The following is a 22,611-nucleotide window of genomic DNA, read 5'->3' as shown; positions in this document are numbered from 1 at the left end:
CCATTTTTTTTCTAGGGTTTTGTGAACTTGCAATAGACTCACTGTTCTCTATTACCATAATTACCTTAATTTCTGCCTGAAACTTTGAGTCTGCAGTACGAGGGAATAATGCCACAGCACCGCCAAAGCGCGCTCTGCAGCATTGGCTGAAACTGACAAGTTCTGCTTTAGCCTCTGGCTGCTGTTTATTTTGTCTCTTGCGTTCATTTGTCGTGGTATAATCACTGTAGTAGTGTCACTGCAATTTTAGGAAAAGCTCTGTTTCTGAATTAAAAAAAAAAAAAAAGTGTTTGTTTTTTTTTTTTTTTAATGTATTTTGAGAACCTGGAAGATGAAGGCATAGTAGGCAGCTGTGAATTTAGGAGAAACATTGCTACCTTGTATGTAGTTGGTGCTGTTCAGCATCTTTAGAGGAATGCTCGTTTAGGGTGGTACGTATTTATGAGAATTTAAGACCGCTGTAACCCTAAACGGTGATGTCTTCTGGTGTCACTGAGTTTTCTACCAGAATCGGTCCCTGCAGTCATGAGGGCCTCATAAGAAAAGGGATGGATTAGGGACAGAGAGATCAGTTTGGGCTCATTTCAGCTGCTAGGGCAGAGGGAGATGAAGGTGGTGGTGGGGAAACCCCAGAGAAACTTCCGTTTGTGAACATCAGCAACAGAAGCTGCCAGTGCTGAAGATAGGATTGAATCTTTGCTGTTAATACAGGCAGCTTGTGTTTAACTGCCACAAGGACCTAAGAGAAGGTTATAATCACATGTAAAGTGTTAGAAATACATTAAATGCCACATTTGTGACACAATTCTACTGAGCGCAGTAGTGATAAGAAACTTTTTCGGGACTCGACTAACAAGCGGTATGAAGAAGAGGAAGAAATAGATTTAAAAGGAAAGCCCTAGGTGAAAATAGAAGATGCATTTTATATAAATTGCAAGCCATCTAATAATTCCAGATTTTTAATTGCTTCAAAATATGGATGCATTTGTGTTATTAGGTTGGAGCCACATGTTTCTTCATGGGATCTGACAGTCAATGGATTCATTTATGTGCCTTATTCCTGAAAATGCAGGCAAGAGTTCTGCTTATCACTTATTCATTAGCATTTATTGCAGAAGATATGATCAGCTGTCTTTCTGTTTTTCAGTGAACCTTCATTTAGGCTTCTTTTGAAGCCTACTGCTTGGTATTTCCGCTGAGCACTTTGAGACACGGTATGTGTGGTGCCGTGTCTTACGGTTCCCCAAGCGGGTTGTCTTCAAATCTCAATGAATTTTTCATTTGCTTGCAAGTTTCTTGAATCCTTGCAGGCAAGACAGAAGTTTCTGACTACTTTAAGACAGCACAAGCAGAGATTGAAATATTTTGTTATGGAAAACTAAGTTTAAGAGTCGTTTGATCAAGGATAAGGGAAATGTTCCCTAAGGAGAACACCTTGGTATTCTTGATTATTTGTATTCTTGAAAGACAGCAGAGAGAGACAGAGATGTTTTATGGATTATTATGTTTCTTTTTAATTCTGAATATTAATCTACTTTCTAGATGTGACAGCTTTCTCATCAGATTGATGAGGAGCTAACATCACTCATGGAAAGTGAATCTCTTCTTCCACTGCAATAGAGCATATTTTTTGTCTGGGGGGAAACCAGAAATGGTCTCATGAAGATAAGTACTACAGAGTGCAATGTATATAGTATAAACTATTCAGTAGCTGCCAGGTTTAGTAAAAGTATGGCCTCGTTCCGCAGCGGTGCAGGGACTAATGCTTTTAGTGCTCAAAGGCACTGGCTGTGATTTGCTTGTTATATTCATGGTGGATGGACTGTTTATGAACAGGTGCACAGCATCATGCAGAGGGTTTCAGACAGATCGTGAACTCTTGTGCTCTCACTTGTTCAATTTAGGTTGTCCGTTAATGGGTTATTTTATTAATATGATACTTTAAATGGGTGTTTAATCAAAGTATGGAAAGCCTAACCTATCAAGCTCAAATGAAGAAGCCATCCTGGTTTGGGCACTGTTGTAGGATAATTTATTTTGTAGTTCACATGACGTTGTAGCTCTTCAGCGTACTGACAGCTGTGGCCTTCTGCTCACGTAAGGTGGGTCTAGAGTCTGACCCCGGCGATGAATTCTGTGTCCGTGTGGTCAGGACTCTTTCTGCCTAAATTCTCTAACCATTCTGCACAGATGAACTAAAAGCATTAAACTCTTGGAAAAAAAAATAAAATAAATGTAGCAATTAGGTAAGAAATATCAATAAATTATGCACAAGAATAAATATATTAAATTAAACCACTTTGGGTGAGATGCAAGCCAGCTAACGATGTGTGCTGTACAGTAGTGCAGTTCTTTGAACAGACAGTGTTTGAGATCCACATCCATAACAAACAATGCAGTCTGCTACGTTTTAAGTTCATGGATTTCAGTTCATTTGTTTAACATTTTCTGTTGAAGTGTCAGTCTCATTTTTTCTGATATTTGGGCAAGTTCACGATGTGATACGTAAACCTTACAAAATCTAATCAGACGGTATTAGATCTGTTGAAGGAAACAAACCTCAGTGACAGTCATGGGATGTTATGGATTTCTGATCGTTTCTATCATTTTAAGTTTAGTTCAATGTTGTGGAGCTCACTACTGAAACGAAAATGGTGATTTATTCTATGAGAGGTTATCCCAGCTTATGATAAATCCCCAGCTGTCCGCTGTAGATAGTATCTGGTGAGGACATCATAGGAAACTGGCCATATTACTGGTAGGCACAAAGTGATCCATTAAAGTACACCTGGAAGTCATGCCAACTTCCAGGGGACGTTTTGTATTGATTTGAACTAACACGCACACAATTTGCAATGCTCTTCTTCAGAGAATCATAGGAAATAAAGCTGGAAGAGTTCCTTAATATTTCCTGAATTTATAATAGAGATGTAATTCTTCAGGTTCTTAACTCTCCTCACAGTTAGAGAATTTCTCCCAACTCTGTCCACGCAATTTACACCTGCAAGTCTTGGGGTCAGGGACCATGCTCAGAAAGGCTTTATCGCAATTAGCAAGGAAAAACAGCTGGAAAGTAGAACAGACTCTCCAAAATTAATTGTTATTGCTATCAGGTATTTGAAGATATATCTTATTGCATTGATAATGGCCTGACTTTTTTGAAAACACAGAGAAATCCCTACGAAATACTGTGTCTGGACACAGTATTTCACGAGTGTGTAAGCTGATGATGGAGAAGAGTGCCAAGAGATAGAGAGTTTGTTGAAAAGAGAAATCCCGTGAGAAGGACGGTGGGTGGGGTTCTGCAAGGATGAAAGGACGTTTGGCTGTTGCGTTTATCCTGCCTGGGCTTTCCAATCAGGCCCTCCAGAAGACAACTCTTTAGAAGCACAAGCTTTCTTCTGTCCTATGAAAATATTTGATATTTCAAAAAATGTTCTAATTTCACACTGAGATGAGATGGAAACTGAGAAATGAACTCATTGTTAAAGCTTAAAATCTCCCAATGAGAAAACATGATGGGGCTATGGGAGACAGGTTCAGGTCCATCCTGGTTGGTCTCATGCAAACCAGATCTTTCCTCTTGGGTCTTCCTCCTTCCAGTGACAGCTGTAATGACCACACAGTCTCTCTCTGCTGCTGCAAAGCTCACCCATTTTTACAGTGTCCCAGCAAAATGGGCTGCCCAGAGCAGCCCTGGTCCTGCTCCTGCTCCTGCTCAGGCATCCACCTGAGATGTGGGAAACCAACCTGCAGAGATGTGGTCTGATTTAGACACGTGGTTTTCCCTGTCTGCTGGGGGATGCTTTAATCACTGTGCTGGTTGGACACGTTTTAGATCATCTCTGCCCTTGTGTGTCTATCTTGTTTTAAGGGGGGAAAAAAAAATAAAAAATTCTGGGACTGGAAGATATTTTTTAACAGCTTTTGTGGAAGCTGGTCTGTGCATGTTAAAAAGAAAAAAAAAAAAAACACACAAAAAACCCCCCACAAAACACTTGGTGTCAACAAATCATTGTTTTCCAAAAAAGTGTTTTTTCCTTGCATGTAATCAACCACCTCTAGCAATTAGTATTAATAGAATTTTATAATGTAAGCATCTGTCTGCTTGCAGGGGTCCACAGGCAGCCGAGAAAGCCTTTCGTCTCTAAGATGCTTGTTCAAATCCGGCCTACCAGGAATTGCAGGTCAGAGGCAAAGTGGTCAGTTACTAATTTCCTAACACTTACAGTTAGCCTTATGAACGCCATCAAATACAAGCACGTCATCATCGTTATTAAATTCAATAATATTATCAAAAGTACAATTAAGTTCTAATAAACCATAATATAGATTTCTTCAATTTAAAAGAAAAACTGCAAGTTTACATGCTTATTTTCATGCTTTTTGCGTATCATATAGGAAAAAAATTGTCGGTATTTCTCCAGCTTGTGTAACGACTAAAGTTGATGGTAAATAATTTATTTCCCCCCCCCCCCTACTAAAAAGCAGAGATATATCATCAATACATTGCTCTACCGTAGTATTTACGTTCTGAGATGGGGAAAGGGACGTTACCCAGCAGTGCGGGGTGCATGCCAGGCTGGAGGACCTCTGCTGCTCTTCCCCTGCAAGGGAAGGACCGCGTGGTGCATGGGGCAGGATTACTCCCGTTGTCCCCCAGATAAATCAAAGCTGCTGTCTGTGCTGACCAAGGCCAGGGCTCTTCATGGTGCAAGCTACCGTCTGTGCTGATCAAGACCATGTTTATCCATGGTGCCACGCTGCACTTTTTGCCGCTCCTCATGAGTATTAAGCCTTAGATCTGTGTTTACACCTGTGATAAATGTAGGTGGTCACTGAAGTCCGGGTATAGTGAGGAAAGAATTAATATAAGTAACAAATATTTGGGGTTTTTTTTAATTCTTTGGTGTTTTTTTTTTTTTTAAATTGCACATTCAGACACGATATTGATAATTTCTAAGTACCCACAAGGGGATTTAAAGTTTATCCTAAGTGCAGTGAAAGAAAAAAAAAAAACAAAACCCAAAACAACCCAGTGGCCCTATTATGTATGCTGAAGTGCAGTTAGTGTGACATTCAACTGAGCAAAAGAGAGTGGCTTTAAAAGGAATATTTCATTTGACTTCATCTGCAATGAAGAACAGGGAATGAGGGCAAAATAAATAGGGCTAGAACAGGAATGGAAAGATCTAATTTATACTGTGGCATAGAAAAACATAAATTCTTTCTGGGGTACAGAAAAGCCATTGCAGATCAAGACACTGAAAGGGAACTGTTCTTGCTCCAATTTGGCTGTTTTGTATAAGTTTTAGTCTGAAGTCGCACATGGTACATTCGAGAAAGGAGCAGGGCTCGTGCCTCTGTAATGCAAAATAGAAGTGGGCTGTTCATCATTATCCTCACAAGGAGTATATTTTAACGCTAGGCTGATTTTTCTGCATATTATATAAAGTCCCATTTTTCAAGAATTAGAACTAGGAAAATGTTCCATTAAATGAGACACTGAAATATTTAACCCAGTTTCAGCGAAGAACAAACACTTAAAAGAAAAAAAAAAGTATACAAAAAAATTTAAGAAAATTCAGTAGCTATTATGCCTCAGATTTAAACTTATCTCTTTAAGGTGACCAATGATCTTTGGAAATTGAAGCATGGAGGAGTTATGATTAATAAAATGCTTATTATTAAGCACAATATGATGGTACAAGGTTGTTTTCTGCCTGGGAAGGTAGAAGTCTGGAGCAGGAAATTTGAGTAGTAATTTAAATAATTTATCCAAACAAGCCCAGCTGGCTGCTGGGGAGCTGAAGGAGCCGGGTTTCCCTCGGGGGAGCATGTATTCATGGGCACAGGGGACGTGGTGCTGCCTAAATCCCGGCAGCGGCATTTCTACCCACGAAATGTCGTTTCATCAGAAGATGGCAGCAAAATCTTATGAACAGTTATCCTGCAAATGTTTCCGTCATTAGGGTACCCAGGATGTTATGAGGGGTCTGCTGGAGCCACCTCCTTTGACCTGACTCCCTTCTTCAGCCACCCCAGACAAAGCCTTATAAGAACCTTATTCCATATGTATCAAATGCTGTGGGCTGCTTCCTCTCCCTTCTTTAATTTTACGTTTTTGTTTTTTTTTTTTTTTTTTTTTTTGTTATAAAGATGCTTTAAAAGGGTCTCTCTTCATACCACCTAGCAAAAGCAGACTCTATAAACGTCACTAGCCCAGCTGGGAGCATGCACGAGCCCTGCTGCACCACAATGCTGGTGGGCTCATCTCACTCAACTGGGGGAAGCGGCGCAGCTGGTAGCGCCCCACTGAGGACACCATGGCCAAGGCCATCCACCTGGTCAGGGCAGCTCGGTCCTTGTGGCATCATGAAGTTGATGTCTTTGGCCAAGTGGATGAAGGCCTGATTCAGGCTTCTGTCCTTTGGCTGGACAAAACGTGCTTTTTATGGTCTGTCTGGTGGGATCACTCAGGGTGGCCCGTGCCTTGGCTGGTCCATCCAAGCTCTCTCAGTGCGGGTTAGTGGATGGACACCTGTGGGTGTCTGACTGCTCACGCTCTTGGCACAATGAGCCCAGGTGATTTCTGGGCTCCCTGCTAAGGTATCAGGAGCCAAAACTCATATTTCTACACGCCACTTTGGCTCTGGCCTCTGGTTTCTAGCCATCGCACTTGTATTTTGGTCAAACAGTCACCATTGTGGTTTTGCATTTTTGTGTATATTTCCTCAATGTACAGTATCTGAATGCTGCAAGGACATCACTGTTGTGCTGTAGGTTCAGCTGGATCAAGCACCAAGCATTTGCTCATTGCTTTAATCTCGTTAATCTATTCTTGGCTCATAGTTGCTTTTCGGGAGCTGAGTGCTTATGTTAGAGCTAAGGCTTTCCTGGAGGGGTTTGGCTGCATACTGACGTCCATCGTTCTATAGAAAGAATATAACCAGAGGCACCATTCATTTCTCCTCCTCCAGGAAAAACCAACCGCACAGCCCTTATGTCTGCTGGTGCTACACAGAAGTGACATATGTTGACTTTTTATGTATTTTAATAGGAAGTAATATTTGTGTACATGAATGCCTAACAGCATCTTAAAAAAGATTGCATGCAATTCATACAGGAGTCATTATTTGGTCCAAAAACGGCGTAAAACTTTGTTTAACCCATAAGGCTTTTAGACTAACTTCAAAAATAGGCGCTGCATTTCTATATAGCATTCTGGGTATTTTCTCTCCAAAGAAATGTCTGTAATTTATGATCTGTAATTAGAACCCAATTTAATAATTACATGTCCCGCAAAGAAATGTTTCTTGAGCAGGGCTTTGTTCTTATGCAGCTGCTGGAAACAGAAAGATGTGGATTATAAGAAATAGTTCAGATGAAAATGAACTATTGAGGGCAAAGTATCTTCAGAAGCATTCAGAATTGCTGAATGATGAGTATAGTTTATCATATGGACTTTGCTGCAACATACACAGCGTCTAGAGATGTACGTCTCATAAGCACGCATACCATAAATCACTGGATGCAAAAGAGATGAATTTTTGTGACTTTAACGACATATTTCTAGATGAAATTTAGCAAATTGAAGACGGCGATGTATGGTTTGTCTTTCCTCGAGGAAATGCCAAGACAAAAAAGCTAAACTAAAAATTCTGAAGTAGTTTTTCTAGGGTTTCTTTCCTATGTTCAAAAGGAGACAGGAAAACCTTTATCAACGGTATTATTAACTTCAGGCTAATTCAGAATAATTTTAGCCTTAAACATGAATAATTTCAGACTGACCTGATGACAGGTTAAAATTATTTCTTAAACTATGAAGTTAAGCAAAAGGACCGTATACTCATTTCACTAACTACTTCTTCCAGGCAATATTCTACTTTGGAAAAGACTTAATTTGTTGAAACCCATGGCAAAGGTTTTCTGGAAAACTGCCTGGGCTAGGAGATGCATATAATAAAGATATATATTTCTAGCTTGCGGGATATGACGGTGTATGAATTGATCATATAAAAAGGCCTATTTCTTAGTAAGATCTTCAGAGAATGCTGTGAAGTTTTAAATTTATGGAAATGGATGAAACAGGTGCTGCAGACTCGATTCAGTGTCTCCATACGTGCTTTTTTTTAACCCTGCTGCGTTATAGTGCTGATAAAAGCATTGGAAAAAGGATGGCATTGGACCCAGGTGATTAATAAACGGCAAATAATTTACTTTAGCAAATGTAGCTGTTCTATTTTTTTACTGAATGGTAATCGATTTCATCTACAAAAAACTTCTTAGCGCAGTTCATGTCAACTGAGACACCTTAGCACAAGAAGTCACCGTGTAGGTCCTCTGAGCTGCAGGAGGTGTGGTCAGAGATGGATCGAGTGGTGGGTGGTAGAGGTCAATGCAGATGTTTGCAGCTGCAGAGCACAGCAGGACATGTCTCTGCATGCGCCTGGGTAAGAAAGCAGTTTAGCGGCGGCTTTCTAAGTATGCAGAGACAAGTGCACTGGAAACTCTCTTTAAGGACTAGTGCTTAAATGTGATTTGAAATATTAATGCAACCTCATTTTCAGGTGGTGGGACTTTCCTGAGCAAAGCCATGTGGTGTACTCGCTGGGGAGAAGAGGAGGCTCAGTCTGGGTTTGCAAGGATACACCAATTTTGAGAAGGTTGACCTCCAACACTGAGTCAAGTTCAGAGTCTCAGCGTTTTCTCCTCTGTCCTTTCTTCTTCAGACTTCACAAAAGGAGATGTGCATCCAGGGCAGCCAGGTTTGCTTCTTTGCATCGTTTCATGTGCCGAGGAGTCAAACCCCGTAGATTTTTAGGTGGCTGCCGCTGTACCTTGAACTTTCTTTAAAGGAAAAGCAACAGGCCAAGCTGTTAAATCAAAATAGATGTTCTCTTGTGTTTCATTATTAAAGCTTGACGTGTTCAGCCTGAATCTCCCTGGCACGAGAATGGGTTATTTGGCCTCTCCTTGGACCGCTGTCCATAGCTGCGACTGTGGGCTGGTGGCACATTGCCAGTCCAAGTCTTCCTGCAGCGATTCCTTCAATTGCAGCAGCAAACTCACCACCTCAAGCCTTTTTTTTGGCTGTTCCTGGTGTTTCTCATGACGAGCGACTGAGTGAGCATGTGTTATGTCAGTGCGGTAGCATCACCTGCAGCACTTGGGGCCTTGGCCAAAAGGAGGTGTCTGGTGTCTGTTGTGGCTTTCCTGGGGCGTCTGCGGTGTCTCCTGCAGGTCTGGCCCCCAAGAACTGTCTGTGGCATTTGAAGTTACTGATGGTACGGCTGTAACCTCAGCCAGCCCTTCCTTGTTCAAATAAAGTGACGTGCATTTCTAGATGTAGCAAGTCACCTCCAGTCAGGCTTTTGAAGTAGGTGTCGGTTAGTGGAGCCACCTTTTGAAAATTATAGGCTATTATAAATCCCCAAATGGAGTTGCAGGTAGGTTGTGAGTGGAAGAATATTTGTCACACCAAGCATCTGCACAACTGGTATGCTGGGACACTTCTACATCATTGCAGGAAAACCCTGAGCAGCCCAATGTTTGGAGGAGGTGCCTCCTCCTCCCTGCTGACAGCCAAATTGCAGAGTGCCATGGCTAATTTTACATTCAGAGCCTCTCTAACATTGCATTTCCATGTAAAAAATTGCTGTCTTTGCCCTAGGAACATTATAAAGCAGCCTGAAACTATGCTCAATAGTCTTGGTATTATTTTATACCTCTCTGAACAAAGAGAGTGATGAGTTGCTTGTCCCCAAATAGATGATGAATATGAAATGGTGCAACAGAGTGTTTTGGACCTGTGTGAGGATTGATGGATTTGGGCAATGCATTTTTTTTTTTTCTTTTTCTGCAGCCAAGTTCTATTCAAAATCCTCCCATTCAGCAACTCACCTATGAAAATTAATTGAGCTGCTTTATGTACTTTGGACTCATTTCCATATTTCACCCTACCCTTTCTAAAACAAGTTAAAAACCTAGTCACTTTGGAAATCACAACATATGGAGGCCGGGAAACTACCAGGCAAATATTGCAGTGTTATTTCTGTTGAAATATTTCATATTATTGTAATTGACCAAGAATTAGGATAATTTTTAATAGCAATGTAAGGCAATTACTCCTGAAAATGTTTCTGAGATACTTTTGACTTGTTTATATCGTTGCTGTAAGTGTTATAAAAACAATGTGAAATTCCAGTGGAATTGAATTATTTGTTTATTTCCACCGGGTAATTTCCTGCAGCCTAAGTGAACTACTAAATTAATCACGCGATATTTAAAGGGCAGCATTTGCATTGGTATGACCAATGAATCATAACCAACAATTTACTTTTTATAGCTGAAAGGATAAGAGAACATACAGTATTAGTAAACGATCCATAAACATCTCTTATACAAATGACAGCTGTACATTTAAAATTTTCATTTAGGATAATGGAGGGAAAAAAAAAAATAATCCCAGCTTGGTGAAGCCCCCTGGAAAAGTCATGACGCTCGCTCACATTGGTGAGTAATTGCAACTTTTAAGTGATGTGACGGTGTGCCACCTCCTGAACCGCATGCACTGCGACGTAGCAACCCTCAAAGGCTTGGTTATTAGGTGATTTTTTCATGGCACTTGGTTTGGTTTTAACTAATTCACCTTAGGTGTCTATTAGGTTAATCTGGAGTTATTTTAGCATTGAAAAGAATATATTTGGGGAAGTCTGTGGAGACTCTCCCTAAAGAAAAAAGTAATCATGTGAGAATGGGTAGCTAACAATAACCACATAAATTATAGCTAGATGAATCTCACATAATGTAATGGGCTTAGACCATGAACTCCTTAAATTCTAATATAAATTCAGAGACTATCATTAATTATTCCTTTTATTTTTGTGAGCTGATGATGGCAGCAGCATGAGAGATGTACTGTGCATGATGGGTCTTCCAGTGACTCACTTCTGGCCTTAAGCAAAGCACTTAATGCGTCCGTGGCTTACCTGGAAAAGGGGACAGCGCTGCTTTTCTCCCTGACAGAGCTAGTGTCAGCCTTACTGAATTAACATCTGAAAGATGCTTTGGGTTCCTAAAATAAAAGATGCCTTCGATGATTCGGTATTTGCCAGGGAAAATGATAATCTGCTAGCAGGTAATGCAAGGGGAGTCTGAGATACTGCAGTCGCCTTCTGTTAAAAGCGGAGAAATCCCAAGTTTCTGAAAAAAATTGAAGGGGTAATTGATTACATTTTTTTGAGTTAATGTTAGAATCAAAGGAGGATGGCAGTTTGAATTTGTTATATTAGAGACAGATTATATATCTGAAACTTACTGTAGTATCACCTCTGGGAGGCTGTGATGAATGATGACTTTTTAGTGGCAAATCTGTGCATATCATAAGCTACTGGTTATGGAAGTGCCGCTTTTGCCCCATATTTCCTTTCGGAGTGCACAGCCCCAGTCTGCCCTGAGCCTGAGACTTGCCTTCCCCCTTTGGAAGTGACAGGGACTGTGGTGAAGATCCGCGAGGGTCGTGAGGGAATTGGGGTGCAGTGAGAGGCAGGGAGTTGGCGCTGGGATGGATGCGGCGATGGCAGGAGGGGGAGGGATGCTGACGAGCGTGCCAACGAGAGGCTTAGCTGTGCAGAGCCATTAATCCTCCTGCTCCTACTTGATTACCTTTGGCAGAAAATAAGACCGGATAGACTTCAGATAAATCAAGCAGTTGGCTGTCTCCTGGCTGACTACTTCTGTAGGTACATGGCACTGGTGAAGCTCTTGCCTCCGCTCTCTCCTAAACTGTCCAAGCTGTGGCCTCCTGTGGTTTCCCAAAGTGATGACGTGCAGTTTGCACCACCGCCTAAACAACATCTAGATCTTCTGTTTTCCTGCTTTTCTTTCCTTTTCTTTTCTTTTTTTTTTTTTTTTGTTGTTGTCGTGTCATGCACCTCATGGGGAAGGTGAAGAGCAGTCGTGGTACAGCCAGCTTTCCATGGAGATGGGATCTTGGTGAGTTTTTGCCAGTTCTATTATCTCAACTGGATACTGATATCATCAAGAAGCAGCCCCCCTCTCAACTTTCCTAACTACAAAAAAAAAAAAAAAAAACGGACAAGTTTTTCAGTGACCAAACTCCAGTAAGAGTTAAAGAACGGGACGTTTAAAAGGAGAATACAAGGAGACAAATAAAACCCTGGCTTTGGTAAGTGAGGGGAAAACCCGATATATTGTTGGGTGTTTTAGGCACGCTCTTCATCCTACATTCAAAGACGCATCAAATCTAGACAAACCTACAAATTAGACTGCAGCCTTGCTTTTCTTGCCTTAAAATGGGTGTAAATATATATTCATCTACCCATCTGCATAAAGGCAACATTTCTACCAGTTCTAGAAGTGGTCATTTAATTTCATATTCTCACAGGTTTTCTTCTTCAATACTACATGCTCAGTATTATTATTAATTTGATATTTCTCCTGCAGTTTTTGTCATCCTAAGGTAACCTCTGAATTTCTGGGACTGTAAATCTCTCTTTTACAATACCCTGAAAATGCAGCATTTCATGAATATAGATTTACAAATCTGTAATTAAGCTCCTAACACCAAGTGCTTGGAAAATATTATAAAAGTCCAAGCACCTGATTTTTCCCAACTGTTGGACAATAAAATTAAGTTAATGTGGCATTCAGATTTCTTTCAATAACCTTGTTCAAACTTGTAAGTGTGCTCAGAATACAAACGTGTTGTTATGGCCCTGAAGAGGGGATGTAATAGGGTTGGCCTTTTTTAATATCGCATGATTTGTGTGACCATAGCAGAAATAGAGCTGATGCACAGTCCTGATGTTGCAGAGAGGGGAACAGGAGAAAAGGAGCAACTTCTACACGATGGGTGAAAGCTGGAGCGAGGATTCTCGTTCCCATAGCTGAAAGTGACTCAGTGACAGCTGCTGTTGGCGAAAAATGGCTGAACTGAGAATTGAATTTTCCCAGCCAATCTCTAAATCGTAGTGTCCATTATTGCTCTTCCCCAACACAACACCAAGGTCTATTCCCATTAAAGACACCATTAAATTTGACTGTCAGATGTTCATCTTGATACTCTTATCGATCTACAGGATTTTTGTTATACCTTGAAAAGGTGATTTTTCACTAACGGAGCCCTGTGGAGCTGGAAAGGAGGAATCTTGCACCTTTTTGCAGAAAGGAAAGAAAGGCCAAAAGATAGGGTCTAAAAGGTACTTAATAGCACTTTCAGAAGTGCTGGTTTCATTTGCAGTTCTCAGTTAGCTTCTCCCAGATTCAGGGCAAATCAGCTATGCTTTCGCAGGCAGGAACTCAATGGCTTATAAAGTTGAGACTCCTCACTTCTGAGAAGTGTTAACGGAGCACATAAGATCTCTTTGTCTGTCCGAATAAAAAAAAAAAAATGTAGAGAAAAACCCCAGTTTAGATTAAATCCCTGCCTTGGGACGCTGGCAACCATCTGATTTCAAACAAACTATGTTCAGGGTCTTCCATGCCAAGGCAATACAATGTTTGAGGAACAAAAGTGGTACTGTTGGTAAAACTAGAATTCAAATAAATATGTACATGTATATATAGAAGAGGGCTGTACGTTTTTTCACAGACTTTTATTTTCATATTGTTTTGCTTTTATTATCCTTATCCCAATGCTTAGGTGTGATCTGGCCGTGCTCCTTTAAAATTTCCGAAATCCTTTTGGCCACATGGGCTTTTTAATTATGCTCAAAACTCTTAAAACTGCATCAGCAAAAAGTGGTCTTTAGTGTTTGCCTCTTGTAGAGCTGAAGAAAAGCCAAATTCTGTCACTTCTCTTCTGTAAGTAATGCTTTTGGCAGAGCTTAAGACTGAATACTGAAATATTGAATAATTGACCTGCTTAGGTGCAAGTGCAGATTTTTTCGTCAATATGAGGCGACTGCTCCTTCAAATGCTTGTGGCGTGTCTGAACAGGGAAGAATGATCCGTGCTGGAGGCTCTCTTTGAGAAGTTGGTGCAGATGAAGAAAGGGCAGCCGTGGTGGGATGCACACCTAGAAGGCAGCGCTGTTATTTAACAAAGGGGACTGGGGACTGCAAAATATGTATGAGCTGAATGAAGTTGAAAGCTATAGCAATATTTACATACTTAATTAGCCACATAATCTTGTTCATTGGGTAGGAACATAATGGAAAGCAATCTAAGGAGATAGTAAGAGCTAAAAGATGAGTAGGAGAATAACAAGTGATGGTAGGAGGGATTGAAAGGAATAAAACGCAGATACGGTGGAGGGTCGCTATTTGTAACAGAAATGCAGCTAAATGGAAGGAAAGACATGCGATACTAAGGCCAGCAGAAGCAGTGATGGAAGGCGAGTGTTTTGCTTTAGACTTGCAGCAGTTCTCCAGGCCATCCCAGCATGGCACAGCTGCACAGGTCACACAGCACTACCGGAGGCACAGCAGGGTTTAGGATGAAGATGTTGGAAGATGCTCGTCGTGACTGGTCTTCGTTTATATTATATCTCAGCCTGCAAAGCAAACGTTTTTCATATAAAAATCTGAATCCCACTTGAGTGAAAATGTTGATAAATCTGTTTGGTCCAAGCCCCATTTCTTTTCAAAGAACTAATTGGGATTCTAAATGCATAGCGCTCTTGCTGCTCAGTTTCATATATGATGTAGGAAAAGCCGTGTGTATTGCAGATGATTGCCTGGTATTTGGGTTCTTTTATTTTAATATTTCAGGTGTTTCAAGCATAATCTGCTCCTGAGAAGAAAAGCAGAATTTGATAATAAATTTTCAAGTTATTTTTTCTAGTTAGAGAATGCACGTAGTTGACTTGACTGGAAGTCAACTATGTTAGCTGAATAATTAATAAAGTAAGTTTTCATCGCCATCTTTCATCATATCTTAAGAAATTGCCTGGAAGACTTTGCCTTTGAGGGCTAACTTTGCCTTTCAGAGAGAACTTTATTATTGAGCCCTTTTCAAGTTTCCATCACTGCCTTTGACATAGACTAACAGGGCTGTATTGATTTACCCTGGCCTGGAAGCCCAGCGCTAATCTACATTCAGTTTAAAAAAACACTACATTAAGACAATATTTACGTTGTGACACAAACTTCCCAAGGTAAAGCCAGCAATGCCTCTGGCTTGTGTCGGCCTGATAAAAAGGCACCTCACCAAGCAGAAAGTGGCTGGGTACGAGTCGAGGGGGCTCGGTCACCACTGCCTGCTTCTGAAACTGCTGTGACACGTTTTGTGCGATGCCTGTTCCCTTCCAGATACTTGAAAGTACTCATGTTTTGCAATATGTTTGATATGTTTGTTTCTTTTTTTTTTTTTTTTTTTAACACTCCTCCTTGCTGGCATGTCCAAGTTCCAAAGGACTCTAGGTCCAAACCTATTAGAAATCATTCCTTCCCCTGTGAAGACGATTCTCCCTAGGAATAAACACAGCATTCCTAAAAGCACTGCCTGCCTTGCAGATTGAAGAACATAGGACACGGCATATCCTGGGGCGGCTTGATGTTATTGAAAAGCAAATATCATCTTAAATAGCATCTTTGAGAAATAGATACATTTCCAAAGGGAGAAAATAGCGTATCTCTTTATACAATCTCAGGCTTCTTGTCTCTTCAGCACAGTTTGGTATTTAAATAATTTTTTCAATAATTGAAAATCAAGTTGAGGGGATTCACGACCACGTGCACAGGAGACAGGCAGTTGCACTCAGCCCAGCTGGCTTCAGCTACTATCTGGGCTCCAGATACTGCCTCAGCTGTAGAGGAAATCCTTCACAATCCTTCCTGATTGACAAAGACGATGAGTCAAAGTCCGAACAGATTATCCAAGGGAAAATAATAGCAATGCATCTCAAACTCAAAGACAGGACTGAAAAAGAAGGCACAGGGACAGACTGGAGACACTTATAAGAGCATAAAAGAAAACTGTCTAGCGTTAACACATGCTGCTGCGCTCTTGTGATGAACGTGTGAAGGGAAAAGGACTCTTAAACCTGTTAAACAAGGAATTAAGAAGGAGATTTGGTCAAAATAGCCTTAAAGCCGAAAAGTGGCAAAAAAAAAAATAAAAATAAGGAAATTAAGGGGGCAGGGGGAAGCACAACCCAAAACTAAACCCAAGCCAAAACCACCTCCGCAAGCATCAAAAAAACTATTGCAAAAGTGAGCAGATGACATTATACCTTGTGTCCTGTCATTTCTGCAGTGAGGCTTCCTTACGTGTGACCTCCCTGATGTCTCCACCTCTCCCCTATCCCCTCCAAAGCTGCTGTAAATGACCAGTGTGGCTACTAACTTTTTTTTTTATTTGTTTTTTTTTAAGTTATGTAGCAAAGAGGGAAGGTGTGGAGATAAAGCTGGGAAAGCTGTAAATTGATTCGTGGTGGCATCGCGTGCCATATGTACAAACAGATTTATATAGGGGCACTCACCGACCACATTCAATGTGTTAACTCATCAGTCCTAGTTTTTCCTCTCTAACTCACAAACCGCTTCTCCTGTCAGTTATGATACTCTTTATGAAAGCCTTGAAACAGTCAGAGGAGAGACTGTTTTCCCCATTTGTTCAAATACCAAGGCAGTTTGGAGGAAACAGAAGGGGATTCAGTTTAGCAAACTCAGCTCAGGCGGCAGACGCCAAAGTACAGAGCTTGTTTGTCACCAGCGTTTGTTGGGAAAGTTTGCTCTCAAAATCACTGAAGAAAACAACCTTGCTTGTATAACAAGCCTAGGAGGCTGCTGTATTTTCAAGCAGATGCATTCTTCCCCTGGATCAAACGCTTGAAATAAAATCCCTCACCAGGTAAAAGAAAAAATGCACTGTCTGCACCTTTTGCACAGGCAGTTGAAAACCGCTTCAGGTTCTGGGTGGGCTTTTTTCCTTCATTTTAAGATCACTAACCGTGCTGTTCTTGGCACTGACAGTATTAATGACAACAGGTGCATCCAGATAAGGCATTAAAATCTCTGAAGCAAATGTAGATGCCTTTGGTCTCCTGAAGCTTCTTCCACCGGTAGTTACAGCTTGGTAGAGCCGCAGTGCTCCCAGGATGCTCACCTGTATTTATTTATATAGAACATGGCTTTGCCTTCATCCAAAGTGTAGGGTATCTGGTTAAAGAGAAGACCTTTCAGATAGGATTTCTAAGAAAAATACAAGTCTAGGCCGGCGTCGTGCCTTCTGCAGTGATTGTGGGTTGCATCCTGCTGTGCTTGTACAGGTAGTTGAGCAGCGGCCTTTCGTGAGCCGGGCTTTTTTCTGAGTAAAGGAGCGCTCAGGTGGCGTACCTAGAGAGGGACTCCGGCTCTTAAAACCCATCCTTCATTTCTTGTGCTTTAATTGCATGTGATCTAGAGCGATTCGGTGTCAGTTAAGAGATAAAAGGTGCTTTATAAATAAGTCATTTTTCTGCCGAGAGTCCCAAAACATGGGTTTCGCATCCTATTATTAACACAGGGCCACACTGTTCAAATGAATTTTAAGCAGCACTGAATTTTATATGTTGTTGTTACAAAGATAATGAACCACAGTTATTTCGGGTAATACTGTTTGCAGCGGGTCACTTCAGTAAAATATTGGAGAATAATTTTGCTTTAAACTGAGGTAAAATACAGCTCAAAGAGATTTCATTTGCCTCACTAAAATCCATTTTTTAATATGTCGTCTCAACAGGCTGTGTTGGAAAAGGAGAAGTTAATATTGCACCACGGACGACCACAGTCCTGCTCTCCAAGCTGTGACTCGGGCACGCACCGAACTCATTCTTTTAACAGACATCGTGCTTGGAAGTGAGTCAGGCTGGTAAAATACGTAAAGAAAACAGGTTAGGAGCCCCTCCAGTCCCAAGATTGCATGTGTGTGTTTGCAGTAGATCATGAAGGTCTAAAGAAAGGCCAGCTCTACAGGAATGAGTTATTAGCAGGGCTGGGCTTTTTTGCTAAAAGCAAAAGGAGTTCTATATGTTTTCAACACCAAATAATTAAATTTTTCTAATACTGAAATTCACTAAAGCAAATCCTCTCCTGTGATTCATGAAATTTGAGAAAACCAAGTGCCTAGAGACAGATTAGGATTTATTGGACCGCTGGTTTTTCTAGCAGAGTGGCAGCTGTGAGGTCCGGATCCCACCTGAGCTCCAAGACGTGGGGAGGAAACCATCCGACCCCTGCTCATAAGAAAAGTATCCCACGTGAGAAAAAAATTACTGGGAAGAAAATTGGTGGCTGTGGCATTACTGACTTTCCCCCTGTGAGCTTCAGCAGTTTTGCAGCTCGGAGCTATGGGAATTGAGAGACAAGCGCTGGGAGAAGTTGCTCTGCCAGGGAAACGTCCACACGAACCCAACAAACACCAGGAGCTTTCGGCAATCCATCTCCCTTGGCCTATTTGACGCGAACGCAGTGGGAAGGTAAGAACAAACTTCAAAATGTCCAAATGATCCTAAAAGCTTCTTACAATAGCTTGCTGCAAAGTCCCCAAAGTCTTGATATAACAAAATTTATACGGGATGTCAAAACCCAGGAACTGATTTGTAGTTGCATTAAATCTAGTGCAGTCCTGGAACAAAATCCAAGTTACAGCCGCTCTTCCCGCTAGCAAGCGTGCAGACTATAATTGCAAAGATTTTCTTCTCCTGTTCCTTTGGAAGTAAAAAGGGCTTTCTGACATAAATTTCCAAATGTTTTAATTAATCTTTCCCTGGTGTAAGTTGATTAAAATCTTACCCTTGTTAATTAATATATGTGTAAAGTACATTGGGAAGCCGCCATTTAACATTTTACCATTTCCAGTACTGACACAGGCATACCGATTAATAATTTACCTCATTTAGAATCAACTACTCAATTTCCAACAAAAGGCTAGCATGCATTTAAATGGCACAATTTGGAGTTAAGTTAGCATTTATTTTTTTTCTGGTTTGTAAATGGGTGAGAACTTGAAAATTTGTTATGTGCTTACAGGGAATGTTCACTTCACAAACGCAGGGGCACTCCTGTAGCTGAAATGCTTGGGGGGTTGGGGCGTTTCCAACATCCTTATGCATTTTACCTGCACGCTTAACGTTGTTAACTTTGCTCGGGAGTCAAATTCCACTTATTTCCACAAATAAAGAGCCAACAAAAATCCCAGGAGGACACCTGAGTTTCTTTGCCATGCTGAAAGTATGCCCAGCCAAGCCATTGGTACAAACCTGGATAAGATTAAGGATTTTTCTTGCGTTTTGCTTTGCATCCCCAACAATGTGCCGTCCCCCCTGCTTCTCCTCTCCTTCCCCACCAGCGATGGGACCAGAGGAGTGTTTTCCTTTGGAATCACACCCCTTTACATGGTCATTCCTCACTGTCTCCTTGGGGACTGGTGATGTCAGGAAAGACAGATGTGCTTTGCTTTCCGAATACATAATTCTCATTGCTTTGCAGATTCTCTGGATTTTTCTTCCCAGCTCTGACATTCTTTTAATTCCTACAAAGGTAAGTTTTTCTGACTTCTGCATTTCTCCTTACGGTGCAGTGCGTTGCTATACTTACACTCTGCTGCTGCAGATGAGGGAGGAAGACGGTGCGCATCTCCTGTTGAAGGAAAGGGATAACCCCATCTGATGCCTGACCTGCAGTTGCAGTGGCTCTGGCCTTTGCAACCACGCGTGAGCAATTTGGTAAATTCTAGCGATAAATGCCTCTGAACATGTTTAACCCCACAGACCAAATGAATTTATCTATTTATTCTATCAGGCCTCTGTCCTAGCTGTAAGCACTCTCTTCTCCCTAGTCCCAGCAGGGAAATCTGATTCTCTCTGCTTCTACCTGGCTGTGGCTCAGGCCACAGTGTTACAAATCACATTATCAGTTATTATTATTGGCACATCTGGGGCTGAAGACTTGTACTAAACACATCCCCTTTCAAACTAAGCAAAAGAAATACTTTCCTTTTAAATTGCACAAAAAAAATACGCTTGCTTAGGCGGATCCACGCTCCCTCTTCCCCTGCCATTTCACGACACAGTTCATCCTTCTCTGCCATAAATTAATGAAAAGGCTTCACTTCAGCCCTGGGTTTGTAACCGTTCGGTTACAAACTAATGCAGTAAGCGCTGATTGTGAAATCCCATTGCTGCCAACGTATTCGCAAGATGTCTAAATTGTGTAGCCAAAGCGATATTGAACCTGCTCTGTATTTTGTAAATCAAACTCTCCTAAAGTAGTTCCCAGCTGTCCAAACATAAGCGGTCCTTCTATAGTTGAATGAACGCAAGGATTTACGCCCATCTGCTCATTGGCTTTCAAAGTTATTGTCCAAATGTCCCAATGCAAAAAACCCTGAAAAACAAAGCCCTGAAAGTTGCTAAATGGCAGGAAATTACCGCACACATCACATAACCAAGTTAAAAATGACAAGTGCTCCATCCAGCCGCTAGTAACGAAGGCAGTGATAGTCTATTTTCCACGTGCGGCACTGGGTCTCCATCCTTAGCGCTGCTTGCATTGTGCAAAACTGGTCATTTAGAGCAGAAGTCGCTGTGCAGCATGACTGAGCAGGATTTGGGGAGGAAGATTATCCCTTGAATATCATGCCCAGCGTTTACCATTGGCTTGGGAGATTCTGCGAAGTCACTTGGCATTTTTGGGTGGCGTTCATACCTGGAACACAATTTTTCGAGAGACCCCTGGCAGAGAGCTGGGTGCTGTTGCGGACCGTTGGCCGTATTGCAGCCCTGCCACAAGCCAAGTTTGGTCTGCAGGAGCGGGGTGAATCTCCCCAGAAACCCAGACTTCCCTCATGGCAGGCGTATTTCTCCCACCATGAGTGCCGCTGGGGCTGTATTTGGGCTGTACAGAGTCTCTGACATAACTAAGAAGCAAACAAAGCCAGCTTCTGTTGGTGTTTTTCCTTGATGAAAAAAAAAAAAAAAGATATCTTGTAAAATACATTCTGATATATCACGTATTGATTTACTTAGACTGGAGGCAAATTTCTAACCTGATGTAACATCGTACAAATGCACTTTCCTGTGATGCTCCTCAAATACCCAAATTGGCGTTTATTCCAAGGCAGCAGCCCCCGAGCCACGGTAACCCAATGCAAGTGATGAACCTCGTTGCAGCTGTAAACCATCGGTGGGATGTTCCAGCTTTGCCCAGTGCCTTGGATCTCAGCCTGGAAGCAGGACCTGAATCTGCATAGTATTCCATAACACCAGCCTTGTTAAAGGCCTTCCTTGGGGGATTTGTGGGAAAAGAGGAGAAAGCAGGAAGAGAAAGAATGACCAAGGTAGTAGCTGCCCTCCCGACCCAAGCAAAAATTACACACATATTTCTGAAGATTTAACTTTGACAGAAAATTCTGCTTTTTTCATGCATAGATAGAAATCACACGTAATTTTATCTCTTGAACTCCACTTACTATAGCTATTTTTCTTTCTACGGTGCTATTTTCATGAAAGGACAGAGATTAAGATTTCTGATTTTATCTTATTTAGATTTTATTGATTAGAGATCCACACAAAAAAAGGGAGGAATCGATGTATTTTGTTCAACGCGATTGAAGCCGTAGAGCAGAGTACTATTTATGCATAGAAAAGTGAGACAGGAGTGGTCTTTTGTAACAGAAATCAATTCAGAGTAGTAACCCAGAAACACTTTGAGGAGAAAAAGCATTTGTTTAGATTCACGTTTGCTGAAGTTGAGCGAGTTTGCAAAATAGAATTTATTTTGCTATAGTGATGGGTGAGACTGCTTGTTGCCAGATCCAGTGTTCGATATAGTCCACAAGCCTGGAGAAGTTTGGCGTGAGAGCAGCATCACCTCTACAGCCCATCCTGCCCAGCCACGGTCGCATTCGGCTTCTGCTGAGTGCCCCAGGCTCATACGAGGGATGACGTTTAATTTCTTTGCACTTTTATTTTAATGCACAGAGATCATATTTTTTTGTTGCTTAAACTCCACATGATCCTATGGAAATTGTGAAGAGGTATATGTTAGCTTTTCCTTATATCTTCTGGTAGGCAGGCAATGTTTAAATGGGGTGAGGAACAACACTTGAAAAGACAAAGCAATGATGAGCCAGAAGAAAAATCACGTATTCCTGGCATTGAATGAAACTCCAGGAAAACCACAGACGTGCCCAAATTAGCTAGATTGAAGCAGGCAGGCTGGGGTAAAAGCATAACTTAGACAGGCAGGGGGGGAAGTGAAAACCAACCTTAGCTTAAAATTTTACTTTTGTGAGAGGTAACGAAACAAAAAAAAGCCTTTGAAAATAGGCAAGGACCAAATAGAATCAAGTCAGCATAAACCAAATTTTTCATCGCTTGTTCGAGATGGGTCAGAACCTGTTTTATTTTTTTGGGGGAAAAAAATGTTTTGCTGATTGACTGGCAAACCTCAAGAATAATATGTTGATTGAGCTGATATATTGTTTTGCGGCAGAAGAAAGTCCAGTTTATCATTATTGAAAGGGATGTCCAGGTAGTTTTCTTCTGAAATATTTTTTTTTTTCCCCTCTGAGCACATCACTGCCTGAAATGAAAAATCACAATGTGAGCAGGACATTTCATCTGATCTAAAAACAAATCTAAAAAATTATGAAATGTTAAAC

The sequence above is a fragment of the Rissa tridactyla genome, chromosome 6 (genome assembly GCF_028500815.1).
Source record: "Rissa tridactyla isolate bRisTri1 chromosome 6, bRisTri1.patW.cur.20221130, whole genome shotgun sequence".
NCBI lineage: Eukaryota > Metazoa > Chordata > Aves > Charadriiformes > Laridae > Rissa > Rissa tridactyla.
Note: the sequence above shows the minus strand (reverse complement) of the source record.